Source organism: Girardinichthys multiradiatus, chromosome 6 (assembly GCF_021462225.1).
Source record: "Girardinichthys multiradiatus isolate DD_20200921_A chromosome 6, DD_fGirMul_XY1, whole genome shotgun sequence".
NCBI classification, from domain to species: Eukaryota; Metazoa; Chordata; class Actinopteri; order Cyprinodontiformes; family Goodeidae; genus Girardinichthys; species Girardinichthys multiradiatus.
The window spans coordinates 30,075,935-30,098,456 of NC_061799.1; the positions used below are offsets into that span (position 1 = coordinate 30,075,935).

At 38.0% G+C, this 22,522-nt stretch overlaps 1 protein-coding gene across 3 annotated transcripts in view; it reads left to right on the forward strand.

Moving 5' to 3' along the window:
• The window catches only part of b4galt2 (UDP-Gal:betaGlcNAc beta 1,4- galactosyltransferase, polypeptide 2), a 266,605-nt gene that overhangs the window by 139,997 nt on the left and 104,086 nt on the right, over positions 1–22,522 (forward strand). The gene's annotated exons all lie outside the window — the stretch shown is intronic.

Here is a 22,522-nt window from a genome sequence, read left to right on the forward strand (position 1 = left end):
TTTAAAGAGGAAATCTATATGATAAAGAGCCAGTTTAATAAATTAGCTAAATTGGGCCTAATTAGTACAATACAACTTGCTGTTTACTATTTCATGTTTTAAACAGACTCTAAAAAGTATTATAAATACCACTGTGATAATATATTGTGGATTAAATGTTGTGACATATTTTCTGGGTGAGAAATAATCAGTTCTTTAATTATTATGTACACTTTCCCAAGGATTTATTTACTGTATTGTATATCTTGAATATCTGTTATTTGTGAGTAAGAAAAATCTTTATCGTAACAGTAATAAATTTGAATTGACACGTCATCCCTGCAAACATAAGCCTATTAGGAGGCAAGATTGCCTTTTTCAATTGGAGGATAAAAGAGCAACTAAGACAGTTTAAAAAAATTTAAACCTTTTATTTTGTTAAGGTCATAAAGTTATTTGCATTTGTCAACATAATCAGCAACAGTGCCTACTAATCATCCAGAAGAATCCTCAGTGGGAACTGTTTTTGGCCTGAAATAGTGAGTACTAGACCAGAACAAGCCAAGTCTGTAGGACGACCTTACATTTAGCAAGCCCTAAACGATTTACAAGCAAATTCATTAAGTTATTTGCTTGATCTAAACGTGTGAACGCCATAGTTTATGTATTCTTCTAATACTCAAATTGTCGGACAAGAAAGAAAGAACCAGTTCTTTTGGATTCCTGAAGACCATTTCTAAACTCACAAAGATTCTCAGAATCCTCTTAGAGAGCTCCTATCTTTGCCTAAAATTTCCTGCCAAGGACTCCTAGCTTAAGAGTGATTCACCTCGCTGCTTAAAGCATGCTGGTCGTTTTCATACTGCATCTATTTCATATTATTTATTTGATATTAATGTTAAAATTCAGCATTTTACTGTCTTCTCCTTATATAATACGGTTTTTAATTTCCCTTTGGGATTAATAAAGTATTTTTGAATTGAATTAAATTGAATTTATTTTGGTAAATGACCAAAACAAAACAGAGAAAAAATGGTGGAGAAAACCGAACTGATCAGGAGCAGAGCCTGCTGGTGGAAGAGAATAAAGGAGTGTTTAAAGGTAGATTTGGTCCTGGGATCATGATGCAAACAAACAGGCTTTCCCGAGCAGATCAATGCGTGGTTCCCTCTGCTTTTAGCACCAGCCTGGAATGTGAGCAGCTCTGGTACCAGCTGCGATCAGAAGCTAGCAAGAAGCTAGCCTAAGATAGGCTTAGGCAGCTGACATCATCATGTACAATACAGCAAATATTTCTTCACCTCATTTACATCTTCCTTCTATGTATATAGTGCTTAGAGTATTGTACTGTATCTCGTCTAGAGTTTGTATTCATGTATGTATACATATCTATATCTAGATATAGTTATAGATATATATACATATATAGATATAGATATATACAGTATATACACATGTAGATATAGATATATAAATCGAGTTTTTCAAATTTTTTCCAAATTTATTTTTTGAAAGCATTATAGTCTGTAAATATTTTAATAATTCTGTACTATATTGTTTGTAATTTTGCTCACTTTTTATTCGTGGTAATTTATTATTGTTTCTATTGTTTATTTATCCTTCCACGAGTCACTGGAGACCACTGGCTTTATCTGAGATACGTGGAATGTAGGATGAATGCGAAGACTAGCATGTAACCGAAGGCGATCTGCAGAGGGACTAATCACAGTCTCAATCTCATAGGGACCGATGAAACGAGGCAAAAGCTTCCTAGACATGGATTTAAGGGGTATATCACGTGGTGACAACCATACCTTCTGTCCAGGCTGGTATTCAGGTGCAGGCCTACGTTTCCAATCAGCGAAACGTTTATTTTGGTCAGCAGTGCGGTGCAAGGTCTGAATAGTGTTCCAGATGGATCTGCAGCGGCGGACCTGTTGGTGGACTGATGAAACCGTGATATCCTTATCATTGGCAGCAAACAGGGGTGGCTGATAACCAAGGGAAGCTTCAAAAGGTGAACGTCCAGTAGCTGAAGAAACGTGTGAATTTAATGCGTACTCAACCCAAGGTAGGTATGAGCACCAATCTGAGGGGTTTGTGGATGTGAGACATCGTAAGGTGGACTCCAGCTGCTATTTAATCTTTCAGTTTGACCATTAGACTGAGGGTGATAACCTGAGGTCAAAGAAACCTTAGCTCCTAGAGCTAAACAAAACTGTTTCCAAACCTGCGAGATGAACTGTGGGCCTCGGTCGGATAGGATGTCCTGAGGAATACCAGGAAGACAAAACACATGTTTAGTGAGTAGTTTGGCTGTCTGTAGGGCTGACGGAAGCTTACTGAGGGGAATGAGATGACACGCCTTAGAAAAACGGTCCACAATTGTGAGAACTGTTGTCATACCCGAGGAAAGGGGAAGTCCAGTAACAAAATCCAATGCTATGTGAGACAAAGGTCGATTTGGGATGCTGAGGGGTTGGAGAAGACCTGCGGGTGACTGGTTACTGGACTTATTTCTGGCACAAATTGCACAAGCCTGCACAAACCCTTTCACATCTTTATGCAGCGCGGGCCACCAAAACCTCCTTTGAACTAGAGCAATAGTTCTACTAACACCAGGATGAGCATACATTCGATGGAACATAGATGCGGTTTGGCGGTCCATTGCCTTGGTCAGGTTCTTGTTGTTGGCCCTAAGAACATTGTCCTCCATCTCCCACCTGAGTGCTCCAATCGTCCAACTGGGTGGCAGGATGGGAGCAGGTTCCTTCTCGAAATCATCAGTAGCAAACTGTTTGGAGAGGGCATCCGGCTTAGTATTCTTAGGTCCGGGTCTGAAAGAGATGTATAAGTCAAAACGAGAGAAAAATAAAGACCACCGAGACTGGCATGGGTTAAATCTTTTAGCTTACTGTAGGTAGGCCAAGTTCTTATGATCGGTCCAGACTTGAATGGGATGCTCAGCCCCCTCAAGCCAGTGGCGCCACTCTTCAAGAGCCAGTTTTATGCACAGCAGTTCTCTGTCCCCCACGTCATAGTTCCTTTCTGTGTTACTGAACCTACGGGAGAAAAAAGCACAAAGATGAAGTCTCCCATCCTCAGACAACACCGCTCCAACTTCAATGTCAGAGGCGCCGACCTCCAGGATGAACTGATGAATCTGGATGGACTAAGATGGGGGCTTGGGAGAACCTTTCTTTGAAGGTTTGGAAAGCTGCTTCGGCTTCAGATGACCAGGAAAATGAGGACTTAGAGGAAGTTAGTGCAGTCAGAGGTGCAGCAATGAGACTATAATCCTTAATGAAACGTCTGTAAAAATTTGTAAAACCCAAAAAACGCTGTAATGATTTGTGAGAGTCAGGCACCGGCCATTCCAGTACTGGCTTTATTTTCTGTGGATCTGAACGTATCTGTCCACCCTCAAGGATGTAGCCCAGAAATGTGATGGAAGACTGATGAAACTCACACTTCTCGGCTTTAAAAAACAAGCGGTTCTCCAACAGGTGCTGCAGTACTTGGAGAATGTGCCTGCGGTGCTCCTGAATGTCCTTCGAGTAGATCAATATGTCGTCCAAGTATACAAAAACAAAAATGTTCAAAAAGTCTCTGAGCACGTCGTTGACTAGAGCCTGGAACAGAGCAGGAGCATTACATTTTCCAAAGGGCATAACCAAGTATTCAAACGAATATTGAAAGCCGTCTTCCACTCATCCCCCTGGCGGATCCTGACCAGATGGTTAGCATTACGAAGATCTAACTTAGAAAATATAGTGGCACCATAAACCGGTTCGAAAGCTGAGGTGAGGAGAGGAAGTGGGTATTTATTCTTAACGATGATTTGATTTAAACCCCTATAATCAATGCAAGGACGTAAGGAACCATAATTCCTCCCTACAAAGAAAAAGCCTGCCCCTAGTGGTGAGGATGAGGGCCGAATAATACCTGCAGACAAGGAGTCATTTATATAGTTCTCCATAGACTTTTGCTCTGGACGGGAGATGTTATAAAGTCTGCTAGTGGGCAGAGGCGCACCGGGAAGAAGGTTGACCGCACAATCATAGGCTCTGTGAGGTGGTAGGGACAGGGCCATATTTTTACTAAAGACTCCCTTAAGATCATGGTATTCAAGAGGCACATGAGTAAGATCAAGTACCTCGTCCTCTTTCTTGGCCTGTTGAAGCTGACTAGGGGAAAAGGCAGACTGGAGACAAAACAAGACTCAATACAACATGTAGACCAATCTAAATGCAGATTATGTTCTTGCAACCAGGGAAAACCTAAGACTAATGAGCCATGGGATACAGGAAACACAAAAAAAGAAGTCTTCTCTCTATGACTGCCTGACAATAAAAGTTCTACTGGTTTGGTTTGTTGAGTTATTTGCTGCAAATTCTTACGTGTAGAGCTAGAACAGAACGTGGGGAATCAAGTAATTCGACTTCTATACCTGCCTGCTTTACCAACTCTGAATCTATTAAATTCTGTTCGCAGCCAGAATCTATCACTGCTGATAAGGTCATGGTATGCTGATTCACTATGATAGTAGCAGGTAAGCCAAATCTGGGGCCTTTACAAATCTGAGCGTGGTCCACCAATTCCTTAACCAAGTCTTTGAAAGTACAATCAAATTCTCTACATTCAGGAAACCAGGCCTCAGCCCACTGCAATGCCTTGCCTGTCAATAATCCAATAACATAAGAAATCGTACGTCATCATGGGGAAAGGAACGGGGGGATCGGTTGAAAACCAGGGAGCACTGGAGCAAAAACTCCCCACAATTGCCCACCTCACCAGAAAACTTTTCAGGATTAGGGGAAGTGACGTCACGAGAATGAGGTAGCTGTTGGGATACCAGTAATGTAGTAGTGCCATCTACAGGTGTAGTGGACTGAGTACCTAAGGTCTGTTGCAACATGGAGGCAATCTGCTCTAGCTGTTGGTTAGTCTGGCGTTGTTGCTCTGAAAGGGAACAGAGAGAAGAGTCATGAAAGTGGATTTGATTAGCATGTTCAGAGAGAGTTCTACGGAGTGCTTCTGCTGGGTCTTGTTGGCCAGAGTGTTCTGTCATTTTGTTTGCAATAGATCTGACCCACATACAGAGAACACTCCAGAGAACAGAATATGTAAAGGATGTTTATTGAGACAAAGATAATCAGGAACGTAACGGATGATTCTCCAACTGTATGGGAAGAAGGGAAGAGCACTGGTGAAAAATAGGGAACTGAATAATGTCGAAATAAGAACAAGGAATTAATGCAAACAAGAGAACAGCTTACTTAAATAGGTGTGGTCAGGTCGCCAGGGGAAGAGGCCTTCAGGATCCAGGTTTGTAGAAGGTTCTTTAGGTGCTGTTCAGTGTGAGCTCGGAGCAAAACAGGAATGAGTTTGGTGTGCAGATGCTTACGTTGGAGGGTGGACAGGGTACGCTTGCGGCTTGGTCCAGGAGACGAAGGTAGCAGGAAACTGCCAGCTAGATGCGAATCCAAACGAAGACAGTAGATAGGAAATGAAATCCTCAGAACGTAGATAGTCTTGATCATCCAGAAAGACTTCCGGACACGTAGTCAGTATTCAGTGGCATAAACCCAGGGTTCAGGTTTACTTAGCCTGCGAAGGAGCATAAACAAAGTTACAACGAGGTCGAACAACGAACCATAGATTTAGTGTTTGGCTTGAGCTTGTTACCAAGCCTAAGATGCTTTGTGAATCATTTTTATCTTACAGAGGGAAAATTCTAAGAAAAATCTTAGATTTCGAGAAATTCTACAATTTATTTTCTTAGGGTGTATTCACACCAGGAAAGTCCTTTGGTCCGCTTGTTTGGTCTGGACCAAAAGCAAACTTTATTTTTTTCATTTGGTGCGGTTTGCTTTCACATTGTACTTTTTGCAAGTGAACTATTACTTATAAACAAAGCCACGGGGGTGACGATCATTGTTCCCATTGGACAGAAATGACGGGGGCGGGACAGAGCACAGACCAGGAAATTTAGAAAAACAGCTGTAGACGTGCTGCATGCAGCAGCTCTGTTCTGCATATTTGTGCCGTTATTAAAGCTGCAATATTATTGTGAGGGTGAAGAGCAGCTCATTCAACACAGACTTTGAGACATTCCATTTATAATTTTGGAACCCTGTCAGAGAATGCGTGCTGAACGCCGACGTTCTCTACATGCCTTGTCCCACAACGAGGCAGTAGCGTTGCTAAGCAACACACAGTTTATCAGGTATGATTACCTTACAACACATACCTTTGCTACCGGTTTGGGAGCGATGCGGTCGGATCTCTGAGCCAAAATAATTAAAACAGTACTCAGAAATATTCTCTCTTCAAACAACCTCACGAGAGGGTACTTTTATTCTTCAAAAGCGCACAATCAACATCTTCATCAAAAATTCCAGAGTCACCCTGCCTCCAGTCTGTGCAGGGCGGTTTTTATACAGATACAAAGCATTGGTGTGTATTTGGATTCTCTTGACCAATTGAAATCATTATTCTCCGTTACATATCATTCCTTGGCACATTCACACTGTTATCTGTACTCTTTCCGAGAATACACTCCGGCCCAACATCTGGAAAACATCAGATTGGCGTACGTGACAACACTCTCATGACTTTATTAAGATGCAGACACAGGTCAGTTGACCTGGCAGTGTTCACCAGATTTCCTGACTGCTTGCAATAACAAGCTCATTTGCCTTTCCTCTCGCCAAGACCTTTCCTCTAATGTAATCTCTTTCCCAACCAAACAGCTTGCATGTCTTCAATCAGAGTGAACTTATCACATAGTTCATTTTATTATGGTAAAGACAATGATAACACTTTTAGTCTAATCAAACACAGCTCTATGCCTCCACACCGGCTACGGTGGCTTTTTATGTCCAAAGAGACGTACACTTTTTGTAGTTGGTTTGGATTGGGGTCGGTTTGTATTCAGACCATAAGCGAACTGCACCAGAGTCCGTTTGGAAGCGGACCGAGACCACCTCAAAAAGTGGGTCCAGACCAGGGTTCGCTTGAGTGTATTCACACCTGCACAAAAGGTCCGGACCACGGCGGGAAATTAACTCTGGTCCGTTTAAAGCGGACCAAAAGTGGTGTAAATACGCCCTTAGAATGATGTCACTGGGAGCTACTTTTAGTCTTAGGATTGTGAATACGGGCAAAGAACTGTTTGCGTCACACAGGTAGCATAACAAATATCATCTACTGAAAGCTGGGGGTAATTCTGAGAAAAAAGTAATGTGCTGCAGTTAAAGATCTAAATCAATCTGCTGTCTTTTACCACCTGCATAGATGTATTAAAAACATTCCCATTCCTATTTTTCCTCAGTTTAAAAACCTTTGCACCTACTGTGATTCCAGAGAAGATAAATTTGACCTGATGTATTTAATTTACAAAGTCCTTATCTAGTCCAGAAAAAGATGCACAAATTCAGCCTATAGGTCCCATCAAACGTTAGTCTAAATAAAGATATGGAAAGTCAGGGTTGGTTAATGTATTTAATCAACCACTTTTTAACCACATTTAGATCTAAAGCTGGGCGTCCTTTCATGTTTCTCTTTTTAACCACATTTTCACATTAAAAAAGAGGCAACAGTGTACATTTGAAATGTTTCTACTTGTATTTAGCTACTGCAGTCTGCTTTATAAATCAGATGCAGAAATAAATAAGATATTGTGTCAGGGCTGGTGTGGCAGAGTACCCCAGAATGCAGACGAGCCGGAAGCATCGTAGCGAAGTAAAACAAAAAGATTTAATAAAAGCAACTCACTTCAGCAGGTGGTGGCAAAAATAGGCATGGAAAGGCGGGCAAGGCTTGGCATGAACAGGACTTGAAATGAATCGAGATAACAGAGTGAATGTTTCCGTAAAGAATGAACAGAATGGCAGTGTATAAATAGAGCATGGTGCAGGTGAAACGTAGAGACTGATTACATGATGCAGGTGGACCGAATGAAACTAATTGCAGGTTGACAGATGTAGGGAGAACAAAACGTGACTAGTTAAAACACAAATTCAATAATACAAACTAATTGAGAAGACATGACATAGAGAACATAACTAGAAAACAATAAGAAACTAAAGCACAGCCAGAAAAAAATAATAATAAACAGAAACAAGATCCAAAACTTAAGCTGGAAATAAGAATAGAACCCTAGATAGAATAGAACCCTAACAAAAACGAAAACACCCATAAATCATGACATATTGCTGACAATAACCTTGAAAAAAATCAAGCAGTTTGCACTGCTTTGTATTTTTCCTCATTAGTTTTTCATCTTTAATTAGTAAAAGCATATCCAGGGGATATAATGCATATTATATATAAATCAAAAACTCACTTTCTGCTTAAACGGATGGACCACTTTATATAAAGAAAGATCTGGCGAGGGTGTAGTTTGTAAGAAAATGACTTTTCCGATTATGCTTGCCATTTTTACTTTTTTTTGCAGACAATTGTCAGCTTTACGTTTGAGTCCACTGTGCTGGCAACACGTTAAAATGAATTATGCAGCTGTTTTTTTTTTTCACACACAAAGCTGGTAAGAGTTGTTACTTATTGCGTCTTTACCTATTGTTTGTGTTATCCTACTCTGTCCTGGACAATGTTTTATATGCTGTTCTTTGTAACCACATTTCTAATATACAGGTTATATCTGTGAAACATCTCATTCTTACATCTAATATTATGAAGAAAACAACAATAGCAACATACATGTGGCAAAAGTGGCAGGATTTAAGCTCAGTGGTTGACCTCAGATTGAAAATTACAAATGAATAACTTATGCCAAAAACAACCTTTAAATGAATGTTGCAAATTTATTACAAATAATAATTATTAACTAACATTTATTGATAAAGACGTCTTTGTTATCTGTCTCTACTCATTTGCTTTGTTTTGCTCCATCCCTGCAGTTTGAACCTGCTTCTTAAGGTAAAAACAGCCTTTACTCAAGCAGATTTATTGAAATGTCCAGTATCAGAGATCCTTAGTCTACTGGGATAAGATCACTAAATAGTGTTTAAAAAAAAGCAAACACCAGGAAAAACAATCATTGCAGTATCTGTCAGGAAAATTGATTCAAATGCTTCCCATCTGGCTGTTTCCTCCTAATGGATGAACAGAGTAGAGATATTAAGTGAGACATCAGGCAACTATCTCCTCTCTCTGTTATTAGTGGAGCACTTTGGATTTTCACTTCCTCTTCCTTATTTCTTGATAAATCTTCATTAGCGCTGTTACTGTTTTTCTGAATATGCAAAGCTGTGTTCTCATGGGATCCTACTTCAGGTCATCTGTTTGATAGCGTTATGCATTATTGATTGTTAACGTTTTTTGAAAGCGCATATGCCGCAACAAGGAAGGTTGTATACTAATAATGATTAAGATTGATTAAGATTTGTTTCACTGAAGACACTCTTTTTTACTGTTGATGATGCAAGTTTAAGTGGTCAATAGTGTAGGGGCCGAAGAGTGGGTTATGAGATGCAGAGTAATAGCTGTTCATACAACAGAATGTGTAATGCAGTCCCATTTGGCTGACTGACCTTTAGCTTACTTACCGTTGCTGTTAAAGCATCCTGGCAATCAAGGGCTCTGTATGAAAGACCAAGGAGGACATGAAAGAGTAACCGGGACCATATGAAATATTAGGGAAATACAGTAAATGTCATCAGCAGCCAACACAACTTTGAAAATTAAACCTACTGATTTGGAACAATTTATAGATTTGCAGGTATTGTTCAGAATTTATCAGCTCTAGACGTTTGCTGAGCTATGGAGCAGCAAAACCATTTTTTCCTTCTGAATGAAAGTTACTATGTTGTGCTATTTTTAATTAAAATAGATTTTTTTCAGTTTCCTTGGTTGATTGATGCATAAGCAGAGCAGTGTTTCTTTCTATGTAGAGTCTATGAACAGTTCATTAACTGATGTTTAGACATCAAAAGTACAACCATGATCATGGTGTTTGTTATTAGACTCTCGCATTAAAACAAACCCACTATAGGTGCAAAATCAATTTTGTTTTTTATATTTTGCTTCAGTGGGTCAAGTTGAAAAATGGAGTATTTTAATTTTATTGTTATCAAGAATAAATAAACTAGTTTGATAATGTTGTAAAAGTAGTCTGTACTTTAACCTTTCCATTTCTCATGGTAACTATAGCTCATAGCAACTCTATGATTGTATTTTTTAAATCAAAATGGAGCTCTCTGTAAATGGTACAGAAGGACAAAAACATCCTGTTAGCTTAGTAGAAAGCAACCTGTAATCCTGCTAGATTACAGGTTGCTTTCCACCTACAAGTTGTTGGAAGCTTTTGTCTTTTCAAAATCTAAGATACAATAATTAGTATTTCTATTTTGTCTATGGCTTCAAAAATAAGTCCTTAATAGAAACCATCATACTGCAAACTCTGGTTTTGATGTGTATGCAACTGTACAGTCAGGTAAACGTTTTCAGTCAGAAACTGGTTTTGAGCTAAACTCATTTAATTTCAGTTTTTAGAAACTGATAAAGAAACACCAACAGTTATGAGTATTGACACAAGATATTTTGTGATATCCGTCTATGAGTCTGGATCTAGGGATTCTTATTCATGCTGGGGCCTCAAGGACTTGGGCTGGACCTGGCACATCTTGTAGATGGTAGTTGTTTGGTGTTCACCTTCTTGATCCAAGCGGACAGGTTTTGCATAATCTTTGAGAAATGTTTTGGTACTTATTCAGGTGCCGTGGGCTCTTTGTTATGTATGGTAGGTTGTGAGAGTTTCCCAATGTTTTTTACAGAAAACATCATTACTGTCATGGAAACATGAAAGCATGGAATGGAGCATGGAGATGCATGGTAGCAGCAGTGGCAGCACATCCAGGACATGGAGCTTGTGTATTTAAAACCAGGCCTGACCACGCTGGCCTCATTCCTTGGCCGAGAGCCCTTCACACCCACACGGGGCTGGCAATGTTCCGGGTAATTTATGGCAACACTTTGGGCAGTATAGCTGCTGTGGTAATTGTATCCCTCCTCCAGTCAGGCAACATGTGATACATGGAAGACACTCTCGCTATAGAAAGCTAGTTTTACATTTAATAGCTAGAGTATCTCTTCAAACCAGATTCCTTTCTAGACAAAAAATATATATCCGATCTAAAATGTCATTCTTTCTTTTCCAACGTATATATATCTCTAATTTTAGGTATCCAAAAAATATTATTTAGGTTTTCCATCATTCATTTTTCTCACACATCAAAAAGCACTTTCAGATATCAGTAGTAGATGAATGACTAGCAACAATGCATTTACAAATTTCCACAAAGTTAAAATCCATGAAAGACTATTGCAATATAATTGTAACATAAAAATCCCAAATTTAGGTGGCCATTTTACAGGGCTGTAGCTACGAATCTATGGTGTCAGCACCAATACACCACCTAATCTCTAATCTCTGCCTTTCTGTCTAATACCTGTTTTCCATTAGTACCTATTCTACTCGACTCGGGTTGGGTCGATTTGGCTGTACACGGTTTGGTTCGTTTTCTAAGAGCAAACGAACCAAACCACAACGTGGGCAGGGTCTTCAATAGCAGGGCAGTCCCACAGTCCGAAAAAGTAACATGATGTGATTTGTAGCGACACAAACACAACAACAGCGTTGAGTACTGCTCCATCTATGCCCATCATCTGACTCAGAGTGAATAAAGAGAGCCAGAGAAGGCTGCGGGCGGCAAGACGAAGCACTCTGGATAAGACAGAGAGGAAAGTCATGGGGCATAATCAAACTGAAGGGTACAAGCTAGAAGACATGTGAGGGTAAGCTAATGCCACCTAATGCTAGCTTGCTATAGTGCTTATGTACACAATAAGCCCAGCGTACAACAATTTAGTGGTTTAAGATATTAGTTATTAAATATGCTTTGACTAGTCACGCTGCCCCATACCCAATCAGTGACTGACAGTGTTCAGTTGTTCCATTATCAGCACGATTCTGCACGATTGGAACCGCATCCAAGCAGGTACTAAAAATAGTAACAATTCCATGTAACTGTTACTAACGGAAAAGCCTAAAATGCAAGTAGAGCCTAGCCGAACCGCGCTGACTAGGAACTAGTGGAAAATTTGCGAAAATTCTAATATTTTTTGAAAGGTGCTTTACATGTGTATATTTTCATATCTTGGTAATTTTGCTTTACAATTTTTATAGGGCTGCATGGTGGCACAGTTGGTAGCACTGTTGCCTTGCAGCAATAAGGTCCTTGGTTCGACTCCTGGCTAGGGGTCTTTCTGCATAGAGTTTGCATGTTCTCTCCGTACATGCGTGGGCACTCCGGCTTCCTCCCACAGTCCAAAGACATGCCTGTTAGGTTAATTGGTCTCTAAATTGCCCTTAGGTGTGTGAATGAGTGTGTACTTGGCTGTTTGTGTGTTGCCTCTGCTCAGTCAGCGGTTAGAAATGTGGGTAAGACTCGTACAAATATATAAATATCGACCAACAGGAGATAATTCAGAGATGTTTTGATTTGAGCCTCTGCTCAAATCATTTGATTTGAGCAAATGACTAGTGAAATAATTTCATATTTCACTAGTCATTTGGCCAAAAAAATGGTTATTGACTGTATTACAAGCTTGTCGGATAATATAAAACTAAATAAAATTTTGTCTGATTGGAAGATTTGTTTGAGAATTCATAACCATAATTCATGAAAATACTTAACATCAAAAAGTCTCTACTTTTATTTCTGGATTTTAACCTCAAGTGTCTGAAACACCACCATACACCATGCCAAAGCACATAGAGATACTCCGTATGGCTTGTTGCCTTCCTGAAATAAACTGTACTTTCAAAATTCTCTAAAAGGAGCCTAACTAAATGTGTCCCTTGGATAAACTAAAGACGGCTGAGCTGGACTCTTACACAGGAAGTATTGCTGTCTCCAACAGATTCTCTAACAGCCTCCTTGCACTATCACTGTCAGTTTGAGTGGTGACAAGCATTATCAACGTGGGGTCAATTGTTCGCTCTGTGCTCACGGGTGAAAATACATAACACAAATTACAGACAAAAAAGGAGTACAGTCAATCTGAAAACGGCAGACAAAATTTGGATTTAATTTTTAAACCATTCAAGTCATAAAAGGCAAAAATAGATGGGTGCATGATACATTTTTTTTTGACAAAATGCCTCAAGAAAGCCCTCCCCCGTGCCTTGCCAGCACTTTTCTGCCAGAGAACATGAACTACTTGTATAGACATAAGCCCCTAGACTCCTTAACCCAAATGACTCTATTGTCAATTTCTGCACTGGTCTGTGTATTTTTATAACAGCATTTTACAGGAATTGTTACATTTACTAAGTAGAAATGTTAAGTCATTATTTTGTATCCTGTCCTGTTCATTATTGGATATATTGTAAGACAGTATTTAGTCATATAGTCCTTCTCCTCTTCATCCTGGCCTTTCAGAGTACAACACACAAGTTGGGAACAAACGTTTCAACCTTCCACTACACTGACCAGAACTCTCAATTACTCAAAATTTAGTATTTTGATATAGATACTTTGCTTCGGATATGAAATTTATCATTTTTATGGCAACAAAACGAAGTGAAATATGCCTGAAAATAGATTGAAAAAGACAACAACATTCAGCTGAGAAATTTTTGATATATTCTTGCGGTAAAGTTAGGTTAAAAATGTTGGCCATTTCACTCACCTTCCAGCTGAGTGATTATTATTATTATTAAATGATCATAGATAAAATACAGTAGGTCAAAGCATATCTTGCAAACCATAATCTTGAATAAAAGATGAACAAGTGTACCCCGAGGACCAATAATGGCTGATTTCCATTTAGTTTAAATATAGATAATTGCCTGTATTCATATTTTGGTGTGGGATTACAGATATATGTTAATGATACAGTTAAATGGAGCTGGTAATGCCACATTGCATCTGTTTAACACAACTTTATTTACTATTATTGCAGTGATGTGTCTAATTGAATGTTGAAAGAAAGCAGTGTTGTTGTGTATTTCTTCAAGGGCCGAGGTTTGACCGACAGTGATTATTTCAACCTAAAGATTATTGTAAATGTATCAAACAAGTGTCAGAAGTAAAGTATGTTGGTATCATGTTTCTTTCAGGTTCAAACTTTTATTTAGACTTTTCAGACTATGTTGCATTCTGTCATTTCTTTCACGTATTCACAGATTTTTTGACTGTACTGTTTAACCTCTTAGTGAAAGCATATTCTACAACATTCAAGGAACTGGAGATTATACACAATTGGGAGATCAAAGCCTTAACCAGGAAGCCCATCATTGTTAAAAACTGAATTTGACGAAATACAAATCTTTCACATTTTCTTTAAATGTTTCCATGGTGAGTCTCCTGAGGTGCTCAGTGGTGTAGTGGTTCCCATTACCTTTTGGAGCATCCAGGAAAGTTGCTTTATGTAAAGACAGTCTGAGACAAATGGGAACAAGGGGTCAACATGTGGACTTCCTTACCTGCAGAAATAAAACAGAACTCGGACTGGCATCATTTTAGATGAAACCTAAAGCAGTTTCTTTGGAAAGCCAAACTATATAGCCATGAAAGATCACTGCCTTTCCTTCTTTTAAGTTAATGGCAATGTGTTTTATTACTAATTCGACTATAAACTCTGAAATCTTTGTATTGTCCCTACAAATGAATGAGGTGGCTACACATTGAATTATAAGGAGACTTTCTCAGAGAAGATAGTTAGTTGAGCTTTTGACAGAATCCTAAATAAGTTATTCCCTTACTAGGTGAGGAAATATAAAATATTGTTTTTTGTGTTTCATCTTCTACAGTAGAAGATGTCCAACCCCTGCCCCCCAACACCATCTTTTGCGGTGAAGCAGCTCCTCACATTTATTTCTGCACTTTCCCTCTGTTCCATGTCCTTCCTCCCCTTGTGTTCCACCAGCCACAGCATCCCCCAGAGAGACTGTGGTGGCTGCTGATGACTCAGGGGGAGTGTGTGTATGGAGTTAATTTACAGAATCATGGACATTCTTCCTCTTCCTCGCACATGATGGATTACCTGGCTAAGGAGAGACCTCACAGAGCCTAAATAACTACCTTACAGTACTACTGTATCACAAACCACTGAAGACAGATAGCAATATGCTCCAGATACAATTGTAATGAGTTTGAAAACATTTCCCTGCTGTTGCACTGGTTTGTTAGTGTTCTGCTATGGTAAATGTAAAAGTAAACACTGTTCAGCAATCTGACATTTTGCATACAAATACATACATTGACGTCCACATATGCAGACCTTTCACGCTTCTGACCAAAACTGTTGAGGATACCTTCATCATGACATTAAATCGAGCTAAAATAGTCTTCTGTTCCATAGACTGTGTGCATCAAACTGCCAGAACATGCATGGTTATGATCCTGAAGCGATTGTATTAAACCATTCGTTTAGACTACTGGGAATACAGATCAGAATATTTTTTAAAGTGAATAATCTTATTATACAAGCTTTAGAAATAACTAAAAATTAATTCATGATCAGTTATAATTTTAGAGTGTTAAATTGAATGGATGCTTTTTTTTTTCTGTGAAAAGTATTTGGTATATCTCTCAGAGCTTGAGCATGAACTGCCTCCAGCCAGTGACATACCTTGTCTAGAGTTGTGGAAGAGCTGTCTGTTCTTTCAAAACATAAACCTGAAGAAAAAAAATAAATCATAATAATTTCTGTAAAAATGTGTGTGTTTCGACGTGTCATTCTTTTCTCAGGTCCTCTGATGGGACTGATAAGAAACCAATGACAACATACTGGTGTAATTTAGGTGAGCTCTAATGATTACTCAGAAGAGAGTCAGAGTGATGAAATGAGTCCCACAGAACCAGAACCAAGAAGAGAGCCAAATCGTATTTATCAAACTGAATCCACTTGGTTAAAATTTGGTTGGGTAACTGTTTTTGTTTACTGTATGCTTTGAGACGTTATAATTTGACTTTTAATCACTGAATACTCTGAATGTTCATCCTCTCTTTCTGAAGTTCTATTAAAGTAGTTGCTAGTTGTATAAATGTTTGTTTTGTTATATTTAATCACTTGTTGAGCATCTCCAATACAACCATTCAGTTTCAATTCAAGTTTCAATTCTGGGTTTGTTAAAAAGAGTACCCTTAAGATTTAGTAGTGATAGATTTGAGACTGATAAGAAAAATAATACATTTATATTAGACTGTTGAGGATTTTAACACAAAAATAATTGGACAGTTTTATAAATTACTACATTTAATGGTCATTATTGTTTTTTGTTTTTTTTTACAACATACATTATCTATGAGAAGATTAACATGTATAAAAGTGTTTATGTGTTGATGCCAGAGTACAGTTCTTTGAATTCTCTGAACTTTGTATTGTCGCAGGCAGACTGGCCATATTTGCATTTTAATGTTTTTCCTCTGTAGTCTGGTGTGGCTGAGTTCCAGGTTTAAATTATAACAAAAGTCAACCTTGCTCTGGTAATTCTGAGAGAGAAATGTGCCTGAGCTGCTTACAGTGGAGTTTAGCAGAATAAAAACACACTACAAACACTTTGGAAAAATAAAAGGAGACTTAAAAACAGCAAGAGAAGAAACCAGTCTAATATACAATGGCAACTTTTTCAATTTTTCTAAACTAGCAACAATATTTGTAAAATTTGTAAAAGAATACGTTGACATAAAAACAAGACTCTTTGATCATTCTAATGTAGATTTATAAAACCATTTATCTTTTGTAGAATCAGGGTGTTAAAATGTTAATATGTCTAAGTTAAAATGTTCCACAAAGATTTCTTAACGTCTTGGTGAGAGAGCAGTCTAAATTATGTGACAGGACAGATCAGATGTCTTCTGTTCACTACACTAGTTTATTTTCTATAGAAAAAAGGGGATAATACCTCCTATTAAGTGGGAAACTGCTGAAATGTTTTCTGAACTGAGCTCTTACCTTGGGAGAGTGCTGGCTCACTGGATTAACAATAAAACGGCAAACATAGATAATAGATAGAGGAAGAATAGAACCCAGAAGGAGGTGATGGCAGGAAATATCCTCATTATAGTCTGACATTGTTGATTTCTGATTGAAACCATGTGTCTTTCTAAAGACAAAATGTCCAACTTGAAACCAGCTATTAAACCTAAAGCATGTGGTGGACTCATTTCAGATGGGTATAGAGAAGGAAGTTTATGGACAGCTTTGAATGTTCATGAGATTATCTTAAAATCAGTGTTGTATTGGACAGGGACCTAGTAAGGTTGCATCACGCATTTACAGAATTATACATTCTGTGTTATATATTGTTTAAAAATGTGTTTAGTGCTTTAAAACTGTACAGAAGGTTAACCTTCTCGTTGGATCTCAGTGACACAACGTTGTCTAGACTCAAATGAGGCAGATTTGGCTCTGGGGAGGAAGAAATTTTGCTGCACATCATTTCAGCCTTTGCATAAAACCAAGATAAACTGTGCCCAAGGCAACACCTCAGACTGACTTAACACTTCTACGCTTTTCCACCTTCCACAAAAACATGCAGCTCACCTTAACTACCTGATATGAATGGATTTGAACTGACCTATTTTAAAGTCATGAACATAACAGCAGCAAAGTAAATAACATTTCAGGTGAATTTAGGATAAGCATCCTGCTTTTTGTTTCCCTTAGTGATCTCTGCCATGTTCTCCACATTCTTCTGAAAGATCTTAATTTGCAGCAAATGTTCCAATTATCAAAAGCAGACAAAAATTCAAAACCTGTGTCCAGCTTCTCATTTAGATATTGTGGTTTTCTCTACTATTCCATGTTTCAAAAGTTTTTTCGCCCATCGTTTGTCTGACCTTTAGAAACAGCAGAATGGAGGGCAGCTTCAGCTGGGGTTTAATTATGAGCTGACCCAAGGTCACTTCACATCACTGAGGGCCTCTGAATATTATTCAAGGATTTAAGACCAATCCTGTCTTGTTGCTAAGTTACAGTGAGGAGATCCATGACAAAGCACAGTCCCCCAACTGAGAACTGAAGTACTTTTAATCAGGCAAATGTAATAAATGTCCTGTTGTTTAGTTTCAATTTAGTTCACTCCGACAAAATTTTATACATTACTGAGCATGGGGCTAAATTAAAGTTTCCATTGCAAAGATTACCTAATTCACTATAATCCTCTTTTTTCAATCTATTCTGATCCTCTAAAGCCAAAGAGAGAAATGGAATCCAATCCAATATAATCTACTACAGCAAACTGTCTGTATACAAAACTGTCCATAAGAGTTGGACTGAAATTATTATGGATTAGGTCTTTTTTCTTTTGAAATAAAGGATATTGAAATGTTTGCATCAATTAATAAACTTAGAATATTGGCAACACCTTTGATTTAAAACTGACACAAAGACATAAATCCGTCCATTTTCAATCTAAAGTTGCAAAGGGGTCGAGAAGGGGTTGTTCCCTGAGCGGATTGTTGTTTAAATCTTGGTAGCAATAAATTGTCCTCAGAATTCTTATTTGTTAATATTAAACTGCCTACTCAATATTGTTTTGCATTAGAAAATATTATTTCTACAGTTGCATCTCAGTCAATTAAAATATTTAAAAGCTAGTAACCTCTCTGACTCAACTCAAAAATGAAAACTCATTTTACATAGATTAATTACACACAGTGATACTAAATGTCATCAATGTTGTTGGGGCATTACACAAATTACTGCATCAGTGCAGTCTGGCATGGAGGAGATGCACCCTTTGCTCTGCTGAGGTGTTAATAAAGGCCATATAGTGCTTAAATGTTAGACTGCAACTTCTCTGCATCTTCCTCCTCGATGTCTCTCATCTTCCTCTTGACAATAGTCTATAGATTTTCTGTGCGGATTAGGTCAGGTCAGTTTGCTGGTAAGTCAAGCACAGTGAAATCATGGTCATTAAATCAGGTATTGGCACTTTTGGCGATGTGGGCAGAGAATCATGAAGTGCTATAAAACATCCGGGTAGATTTTCAACTTTGGACTTGAGAAAACACAGTGATCAACAACAGCGGAGACTAGGATCCTCAAATCATCCATTTAAGTTGATAAGAAACCTTCCCGCTGGACCTCATGCAACTTTGATTCTGTTCCTCTCTACTCTTCTTCCAAACTCTGAAATCCTGATTTCTAAATGAAATGCAAAATTTACTTTCATCTGAAGAGATGACTTGGGGGAACACAGTAACAGTTTAGTTTTTTTTTCTCCTTAGCCCAGTTAAGACACTTCTGGCAATGTCTCTGGTTCTGGGGTGGTTAACACAAGGAATGGGAACGTTGAAGCCCTTTTCCAGGATAAGTGTGGTTCCTTAAACACAGACTTTATCTGCATTCCATGCTTTGTGAATTTCCTCCAAACACTTCAATGGATTTTGGCTTCAAAATCCTCTCTAGGTTGTGGTTATTCCAGTTACTTGTGCACTTTTTTCTACCAGACTTTTCCTTCCACTAAACGTTCCATTAATATAATTGGATACTGCATTTTTTGGAATAGCCAGCTTCATTAGCAAGGAGCTTTTGTGGCTAACCCTCATTGCCAAAGGTGTCAATAACTGTCTTTGAGACTATTATCAAGTGAACAGTCTCCACTATGATCGTTCATGTGATAACATATAATTTCTGCAATAAAAATAGTTTACTCTGCAATATTCAAATTTTCTGAGAAACAGAATTTTGAGGTTTCATTAGTTACAAGGCGTTGTAATGAATAGGATTTTTTTTAACTTTTTGAATTTAACCTTAAACTTTTTCTTAAACGTCTTCCTTATTAAAATGCTTCTGTACAACAAAACAGTTAAATTACTTCTGAGTTTTGTTTTAGGGGATTCTTGGGCCACAAAAATATGGAATTTGCTCTTTTTTTAAATTTCTGAACATATTGTGACATGAGCAAACAGATGGTTGCAAACAACATCCTTGTGGCATCCTGATCACATACCAACAAACCAGTCCTCCTGGGAGCTAATGCTCCAGTTTCCCACATTGAGTCTAATACAACAAGATTCCTCATTGACCATTTACCATATGCTAATCTGGTTGATAGACCCTGGGCTGACCAGCCTGAAATAAATGCTTGTGACTTATTAATGGAAAATCTGTTACATTTCATGTCACACTGCTAAATACAGCAATGTGTAGCTGCCTTTTCAACAAAAAGAAGCAAAAAGCCAAGTTTCTTTGTCGTTGCACATAAATTGTTTTAAAATTTGTTTTCCTAGTTTTATCTGTTTTTCTTACACATTGTGTTTAAAACTGCACCCTGCTACCTCTCTCTTGTCAGAGCTATTACAGGAAATTTGAAGCCCATTTTTTAAAATCTGCCGCTCCCAGGAAACAGCAACATTTATCTTAAAATAACCTTTAGTCAAACGGCCTTCAGTGTCTCGCAGCAGTGGCTCGGCTCTGTTTGGCTTATCATATAGAGAGGGTATAATGAGGACAAAGGCTTTAGCACCTTTAAAAAGCCACTAAGCACCAGCAGCCACTGTATTTATAACAAAGAAAAGCCATTGTGGGTGCAAGGATAAAGGTTGCCTACTAAGAATAACAAAGTGAAATTGGGTTTAAAAAGCTGAGTTAACTTTGCTGCACTGATGATGACATGCTTTTGGATCATTTTATATTTAGTTCCCTGAAAAATTGTTACAGATGGTGCCAATAATCTCATATCAAACTAATATTCAGAAAAATGTGATACTAGACAACTCACTTGAATGGTTGATTAAAAAGATATTCATTGGAAGGTAAATGGGTGCAGATATTGGAACAACAAAGCCCATGTATCCCATCTGATTAATGGAAAAGGTTCTGGCAACTTGTTTTTTGACTGAAACCACTGGATTACTACTGTAAAATCATTGTCTTTATCATTCTGGCAATGAGGCATGCCGACTCATTTATTGTGCCCGAGGGGCTGAATTATGACCAATTTTCAGTGTTGCATAATTGTTGTTCTCCCTCAAGGAAAGAGTTTAAGAGGAACAATGCATTTGAGATATTTTGTATTACCTCAGAACAAATGTGCCAAATTTATTGAACTTGATAGAGGATTGGAACAAGGGCAAAGAAAGAACTCATTAATTTTTGGTGCGGATAATAATCGCTTTCATTAATGCTGAGAAATACAGAGTTTGCATGGCAAAGAGTGAACCTTTCGGAGCCCTTCTAATCCTCTGGTTCTGTCCCTTGATATTTCTCTGTCTTTCATTTGGATTTTTTATTCTTTTTTTAAGTGCTGGTATTTTATATGCTTATGCTTTTAATAACTTCCAGTCCAATTTTAGGTCACATGTCCATTTTAACTTAATAATTTAACATTTTCTTTCTCCCCAAATTTAATTTGGTGCTCTAATTTCCAAGTAGCCATCTTAGTCATGGAAGGGCTTGCTTCTGTCTACCTCACCAATTGTTTTTCATTCTAATCATTGCAAAAGTATTCATAGCCTCTGATAAAACATTTTATCATATTATAACTACAAAATGTATTCTTTCATTGGGATTTTTTGTGATAGAGGAACAAAAGGTAGTGGATAACTGAGTGATCGAAGGCAAAAGACACATGTCTCAAAATATTTTGTCGTAAAGATGGTCAAAGGTAAAAGTGTGACATGCATTTGTATTTAGGTGTAGAACCACTTTTTTTGGTAACTAAGGGTGTATTCACACCAGGAAAGTCATTTAGTCCGCTTGTTTGGTCCAGACTAAAAGCTGACTTTATTTTTTTTTTTTGGTGCGGTTTACTTTCATATTGTACTTTTTTAGTACAATAAGCAGTTTATATTTCAGGAACAACAAGGATTGAAAAGCTGCACTGATAATCTGGTAAGAAATTACTTTATTTTTTTTTCAGTTATTTTCTTCTTCTTCTCCTCTGAGTTGTCTAAACCAGCCCATTATCGCTCCCCTAGAGGCTGAAGTAAAAACTGTATATCTCTGAGTGAAACTATGTAGTTCATCTGATCTTAAAATACTATCAATAGTGGCACGTGATTGTATGCAAAATCCAAGCAGCTCACATTCACAAACTTAAAGAGAAAGCAAAACAATATATGCCACACACTATCGCAAGTTCTACAAATTAATGGAAATGCTTTCCAAGTGTCCTGATAAAAATGTTACTTATTCTTAAGCCACAACAAAAGACATTTGGCACTGATTAGGATTCCCTCACCTCAACATGCTGAATGCTTGGAGTGATAGAGATAGGAGATGGACTTATTTTTGGATTAATTCAGATAATACTTATCTGACTACTTATAGACAGTGTGAGGAGGATTAAACATTCAGCCCAAGATGGTTAAATAAGTATTTAGTATAGAAAAAAAAAAAGAAAGTTTCAGTGACATCATGGCAAAAAGTAACAGAGTTTTGCATGACAAAGCAGCAGATTGTACATTTTACACCATTCAGCCCAATACAAAATAGGCTGCAACACACAGACTTCATTAATGTGATAGTACATGATGTTTCTTAAAATGCCTCTTATATC